This window comes from Pleurodeles waltl, chromosome 12, assembly GCF_031143425.1.
Source record: "Pleurodeles waltl isolate 20211129_DDA chromosome 12, aPleWal1.hap1.20221129, whole genome shotgun sequence".
Taxonomy (NCBI): domain Eukaryota; kingdom Metazoa; phylum Chordata; class Amphibia; order Caudata; family Salamandridae; genus Pleurodeles; species Pleurodeles waltl.
The window spans coordinates 112123326-112130975 of NC_090451.1; the positions used below are offsets into that span (position 1 = coordinate 112123326).

The following is a 7650-nucleotide window of genomic DNA, read 5'->3' on the forward strand; positions in this document are numbered from 1 at the left end:
CCATAGCTTACTTACCATTAATTGTTTTCTATGTCACTCACATTTGCAATATTTCGATTGCTTAGCTCCCATAGACTGAATCTTCCTTTCTTGTGTTCATTCCTCCATGGAGGATGGACCAAGTACATGTGTTCTTTTCGTCTTTCTACAGTACGCTATTTTTTATATTTTAAAAGTGTTTTCGTATCATTCTTGGATGTGCAATGTGCTTTCCAACATTCATGACAAGCATACAGCTTATTTTTCACTCTAAACGCCGTCTCTATTGACACTTTAGTTACTTTCTCACACTGTATTCCTCTACATGACTATACTCTACTCCCCTCAGTGCCACTGTACTCTACACTGTGCAACTCTATACCACTCCACTCTACTCAGTTCTACTCCACTCTAATCTACATTGTTCCACTCTATCACTCCACTCTATGCCACTCTAATCTATGCCACTCCACTATATGCCACTTCACTCCACTTTATGCTACTCCATTCTATGCCACTCCACCCTGTCACTCTCTGCTATGCCCCTCTACTCCACTCCACTCCACTCTACTCTATGCCACTTCCCTTCATTCCTCTCTACGCCACCCTACATCATAGAATGAAACTTTATGTGACTCTATGCCACTCTGCTCTACATCACTCTAGAATACTCAACTGAACTCTACTCTATACAATTCCACTCTACTTTACTTCTCTCCACTCCATGCCTCTCCACTCTATGCTACTCTACTCCAGTCTACTGTACGCCACTTTATTTTATCCCATTCTACTCTACGCCACTGTACACCACTCAACTCTATGCCACTCTACTCCGTTGCACCCCTCTCTACTCTACGCTACTCTACTCCATGCTACTATACTCCACTTTAAGCCACTGTACTCTCCACCACTAAGCTCTATTCCACTCTACTGTATGCCACTCCATGCCACTCTAATCCACCCCACAGAATGCCACTCTACTCTATGCCACTCCACTCAACTCCATGCCATTCAACACTTTTGCACTCTACCCTACTCTGTGCCTCTCCATTCCACTCCATGCTACTCCACTCTATCCCACTACGCTCTACTCTAGTTCACTCTATGCCACTCCACTTTACTCTCTCCCACTCTACTCTATACTACTTCATTCCATGCCACTTCACTGTACTCCACTCCACTCCATCTCACACAATATCACTCAATGGCACTACATGCGCTCTACTCTATGCCACTCTACTGCACACTACTCTATGCTGTGCCACTCTACACTACTCTCCTGTAGGCCTTTCTACTCTATGCCACTTTTTTCTCTGCTCCTCTCTACACCACAGTGTCACTCCATGCAACGCCACTTTATGCTACTCAACTCCACAACACTCTACTTCATGCAGTCCGACTCCACTCCTCCTAATTCTTTGCCACCCCTCTCCATGACACACTGTTCTCTGACTCTATGCCATTCCATGCCACTTCACTCTACACCACACTATGCCACTCTACACCACACTACTTTACTCTATGCTACTCTATGCCATTCTATGCAACCTCACTCCTCTCTACCCCACTCTGCTCTATGCCACTCCATTCCTCACAATGCTATTCAACGCCATGCCAAGGCACACCACTTCATTATATTCCACTGTATTCTATGACACATTACGTCACTCTACTCTTTGCACTTCAATCTACTCCCTTCTATGACCCTCCATTCATCACCACTCCATTGTTTGCTAGTCAAGTTTACGCCACTTCATTCCACACAATGCAACTCTAAAGCAGTATGCACCAAGCAGCTGAATGTGTCTGAAGAGACACCCAGAAAAGAAAAAAACAACAATATGTGGGGGCCTGTTCCGAGCCCCTCCTGGCCTGGAGGAGTTTGGTCGGCCGTGGATTAAGTTTTTGCAGTGTTCACTTCCCCGACCCCAGCACTCATAAAACACTTGAGACTTGCAGGGCAGAGTGGTGGATCTTGTTAAGAAGTCTGGGCTTCTTGGTTTATGGGGAGTCTTGTCACTGGAAGCAGAGAGGTAAATATTTGCTGTGATCTGCTACTCAAAGAAAAGACCCTGATCTAACTTGAAAAGATTGGTTTTAAACAAACGCTAAATCTATCCACTCCACGGACACTTTGACCTTTTTTAAGCCTATCAGAGCCACACCAGGGGAGTCTTTTCAGAGCCCAAGTAGCTCGCTGTGATCGTATAGTGGTTAGTACTCTGCGTTGTGGCCGCAGCAACCTCGGTTCGAATCTGAGTCACGGCAGTTGGGCAGCATTTTTATTCTCACTTCTTAATATTTACATGAGTTAAGAGCTTGAACCTAATTTCAACGGTGAAATTAAATGTCTTTGAAGAACGCGTTAACAATGTTATTATTTATTTCACCTTTCTGCACTTTTACGTTTGTGGCGGTCCTGATGTGAAAAGTATGAGCTACAGTTTGGTTTCACGGGACCCGGTCAGCAAGAGGGATGGATGTCTGTGTCTCCTGTACCTGCAGCGCCGAGGCTCCTGTACTGACGCGGAGTAGCTTTCAATGTTGAAAGGGATCCTGCTAGTCAAATATCAGTTTTTGCAGCAATTCAGGCCGCGAAGAAAAAAGGTCTAAAAATAAATATTTGTATAGAAAGTAAGACTGAGGTCTCAAGGGTCTGAAAGAAAGAGGCGACGGTGAAGGACACTGAGAGGCGCACTCACCCAATCAGCGTTTGGCTTCATCATCCCGCACCCGACGGATCACCGGGCAGCTAGAGCGAAAGTTTTAAAACTTAAGCCAAGTTTATTAGTCGTGGTCGAATCGTGAATTACACAATTACGCTCCTTTGTGGAATTTGGAGTAATGTGGGGAAAGACATCTACCCAAGAGCGGAGGAAAAGAGCGTGAGCAGCGGCTGTTGTTCCAGTTCTGTTGCATTTAGAGCGATTTTCTTGTGCAAAGTGTATATCAGGTTACTTTCGGATCTGAGCGTGTATTTTGCACCAGGAAAATAGCCTTGTGTAATTCTGTACAACCTTGCATAATGTTGCTGTAATCTCGCGTAATTACACTGCAGTGAGTTACACTGGTTACGCCCATCCCTACATTTGACTCATGTTTAACAGAGAGGTCCGTCCATCCATTGATCCATTCATCTGTCCATCCATCTTTTTGCCTGTGTGCCTGCTTATCTATCTGCTCACCTACCTGTGCGTGACTGTGAACCTGTCTAACAGAGTGTTGATGCCTGGCTGTATGCTTTGTTAACACTATAACGCTCATAGGGACATTGAGGAGGACATCTTGGCGCTATGTTTTTTTTTGGTATGAAGCAACCGTTTTCAAATCCTGACAGTCCACACAAAGTTGATCATATGTGATCCCATTTTCGTACCAACAGCTGCTTCTCTATATACTTATCGGTCCACGTCTATTACTACATGTGCTTTCTATTTACCTTTCTATTTCAATCTGGGTATCTGCCTTACTGCCTATTTCTGCCCATCTCTGTTTATGTTAACACTTTAAAGCCTACATGCTGACTACCAATGTCTTTGTGGCGTGGTTCTTTCTAAAGCAGGCGCGTGTGATTTACAGCGGTTTCTGTGACGCTGATTATATCTCATCCATGATTTACTAACAGCTACATACCTGCCTTTCTGTCTACAAACCTGTACAGATGCATCAGTGCATGTGGCTTATTTATGACGATCTGTTTAACCTTCTATCGGTCCTTCTATCTGTGCAACTGTCTTACAGTTCCCCCTCTTTTATGTTGTTACAACACTATTTGTTAAACAAACCTTCACAGTCAGAAGGGCTTCCAGGCGCTGTTATTTATGAAAAAAAATGCAAAGAACACCAGTTTATGCAATGTAGATGACATTTACTTCACCCCTTTATTGTTGCATTAATGGGTTTTCAAGTCACAAAACGGGTCCCTGATGAAGCCCAAGTGGACTTCTGAGCTGCTGTAGCTCTGTGGGGTCTCCAGCTCTCCTAGGGCCTCAGATCTACCACTACAACACCAGCCTTACCCTAAGTTGTGCAGTAGATTTTTTTTTTTTTTTATTTATTGGTATTTCAGATGGTACATATTATTTATAGGATTGTAACAGGTTGCAGAGCTGTATGAATCTCCTTTCCATGACAACTTTTGAACAGTTACCCATTACTGCTATTATATTATGTTACCACCACGCTGAGGGCTGTTCCTTGCATAAATCTGTAAGCAGGCTTGTGATCTGTGGTGTGGGCCTCCTGTGGGTCTACGGTTCAGCGCTGTATGCCCATGGAGCAGGGTGGTCGGTTCCCACCATTTCCAGCTCTGGCACGTCAGGTACTCATCATCTCTTATTGCAACAAATAACAAGCAAGCAAAACAACTTGCCCAGAAACCGAGACCTAACTACGCATCGTGTGAGTGTGTCTACAGCTGTATGGCGCCCAGCCGGGGGGGGGAAGGGACCCAGGGGAACCCTCCCCAGTGTATGATCTTCCAGGGAGGTCTAGGAGAGGTGCGTTTGTCGTGCTCCTAACTCCGCAAGTTAAGAGGCCCATCTGCATCGTCATCATAGTCATGTCAGGAGTGTTCCATGCTCCCGCCACCTCTGCCCATAGGGGAGCTATCTGTCTGTTCCTCAGCCCTCTCATTTCCTCCCTCTCAAGTGCCCTTTCTTCTGCCTTGCCAAGGAAGTGATGTCTGCTTATAGCACGTGTCCTACTTTTATAATGTTTTCAGGGCACTTCACCCACTTCATATCTAGCCAAAATCATTTAGCACTGGGAGACCACGTGTCTGCTGAATATCTTACCTCCACCATTGGGGGTGTAAAAGGTGTACTTTGGCTCTGTTGTAAATTATTATATAGGGCTCAATTTGGTTGGGTTGTGAATTGCTGTCAAGCTCTAAATCTCAGAATTCTCTTAGTCACACCTTTTTATGTCTTGCGTACACAGTGAATGTGCTGTGAGACATATTGTTTAGAATTCAGTGGGCTTACCACACGCCCATAGCTTACTTACCATTAATTGTTTTCTATGTCACTCACATTTGCAATATTTCGATTGCTTAGCTCCCATAGACTGAATCTTCCTTTCTTGTGTTCATTCCTCCATGGAGGATGGACCAAGTACATGTGTTCTTTTCGTCTTTCTACAGTACGCTATTTTTTATATTTTAAAAGTGTTTTCGTATCATTCTTGGATGTGCAATGTGCTTTCCAACATTCATGACAAGCATACAGCTTATTTTTCACCCTAAACGCCGTCTCTATTGACACTTTAGTTACTTTCTCACACTGTATTCCTCTACATGACTATACTCTACTCCCCTCAGTGCCATTGTACTCTACACTGTGCAACTCTATACCACTCCACTCTACTCAGTTCTACTCCACTCTAATCTACATTGTTCCACTCTATCACTCCACTCTATGCCACTCTAATCTATGCCACTCCACTATACGCCACTTCACTCCACTTTATGCTACTCCATTCTATGCCACTCCACCCTGTCACTCTCTGCTATGCCCCTCTACTCCACTCCACTCTACTCTATGCCACTTCCCTCCATTCCTCTCTACGCCACCCTACTTCATAGAATGCCACTTTATGTGACTCTATGCCACTCTGCTCTACATCACTCTAGAATACTCAACTGAACTCTACTCTATACAATTCCACTCTACTTTACTCCTCTCCACTCTATGCCTCTCCACTCTATGCTACTCTACTCCAGTCTGCTGTATGCCACTTTATTTTATCCCATTCTACTCTACGCCACTGTACACCACTCAACTCTATGCCACTCTACTCCGTTGCACCCCTCTCTACTCTACGCTACTCTACTCCATGCTACTATACTCCACTCTAAGCCACTGTACTCTCCACCACTAAGCTCTATTCCACTCTACTATATGCCACTCCATGCCACTCTAATCCACCCCACAGAATGCCACTCTACTCTATGCCACTCCACTCAACTCCATGCCATTCCACACTTTTGCACTCTACCCTACTCTGTGCCTCTCCATTCCACTCCATGCCACTCCACTCTATCCCACTAAGCTCTACTCTAGTTCACTCTATGCCACTCCACTTTACTCTCTCCCACTCTACTCTATACTACTTCATTCCATGCCACTTCACTGTACTCCACTCCACTCCATCTCACACAATATCACTCAATGGCACTACATGCGCTCTACTCTATGCCACTCTACTGCACACTACTCTATGCTGTGCCACTCTAGAGTACTCTCCTGTAGGCCTTTCTACTCTATGCCACTTTTTACTCTGCTCCTCTCTACACCACAGTGTCTCTCCATGCAACGCGACTGTATGCTACTCAACTCCGCAACACTCTACTTCATGCAGTCCGACTCCACTCCTCCTAATTCTTTGCCACCCCTCTCCATGACACACTGTTCTCTGACTCTGTGCCATTCCATGCCACTTCACTCTACACCACACTATGCCACTCTACACCACACTACTTTACTCTATGCTACTCTATGCCATTCTATGCAACCTCACTCCTCTCTACCCCACTCTGCTCTATGCCACTCCATTCCTCACAATGCTATTCAACGCCATGCCAAGGCACACCACTTCATTATATTCCACTGTATTCTATGACACATTACGTCACTCTACTCTTTGCACTTCAATCTACTCCCTTCTATGACCCTCCATTCATCACCACTCCATTGTTTGCTAGTCAAGTTTACGCCACTTCATTCCACACAATGCAACTCTAAAGCAGTATGCACCAAGCAGCTGAATGTGTCTGAAGAGACACCCAGAAAAGAAAAAAACAACAATATGTGGGGGCCTGTTCCGAGCCCCTCCTGGCCTGGAGGAGTTTGGTCGGCCGTGGATTAAGTTTTTGCAGTGTTCACTTCCCCGACCCCAGCACTCATAGAACACTTGAGACTTGCAGGGCAGAGTGGTGGATCTTGTTAAGAAGTCTGGGCTTCTTGGTTTATGGGGAGTCTTGTCACTGGAAGCAGAGAGGTAAATATTTGCTGTGATCTGCTACTCAAAGAAAAGACCCTGATCTAACTTGAAAAGATGGGTTTTAAACAAACGCTAAATCTATCCACTCCACGGACACTGTGACCTTTTTTAAGCCTATCAGAGCCACACCAGGGTAGACTTTATAGAGCCCAAGTAGCTCGCCGTGATCGTATAGTGGTTAGTACTCTGCGTTGTGGCCGCAGCAACCTCGGTTCGAATCCGGGTCACGGCATTGCGGGTGGCAATGTCACGGCAGATGGGCAGCATTTTTATTCTCACTTCTTAATATTTACACGAGTTAAGAGCTTGAACCTAATTTCAACGGTGAAATTAAATGTCTTTGAAGAACGCGTTAACAATATGTAGGAGGCTGGACTGGCTTGTAGTGAGTACCAAGGGGTACTTGCACCTTGCACCAGGCCCAGTTATCCCTTATTAGTGTATAGGGTGTCTAGCAGCTTAGGCTGCTAGATAATGGTAGCTTAGCAGAGCAGCTTAGGCTAAACTAGGAGACGTGTGAAGCTACTACAGTACCACTTAGTGTCATATGCACAATATCATAAGAAAACACAATACACAGTTATACTAAAAATAAAGGTACTTTATTTTTATGACAATATGCCAAAGTATCTTAGAGTGTACCCTCAGTGAGAGGATAGGAAATATACA

The 7650-nt window shown here is 44.8% G+C and overlaps 1 non-coding gene across 1 annotated transcript; it reads left to right on the forward strand.

Annotated features, from left to right (window-relative positions):
• Nucleotides 1–7141: 7141 nt before the first annotated feature.
• On the forward strand, nucleotides 7142–7213 carry TRNAH-GUG (transfer RNA histidin (anticodon GUG)). The gene has a single exon. It is a non-coding gene; the product is annotated as a tRNA-His (tRNA).
• Nucleotides 7214–7650: the final 437 nt, after the last annotated feature.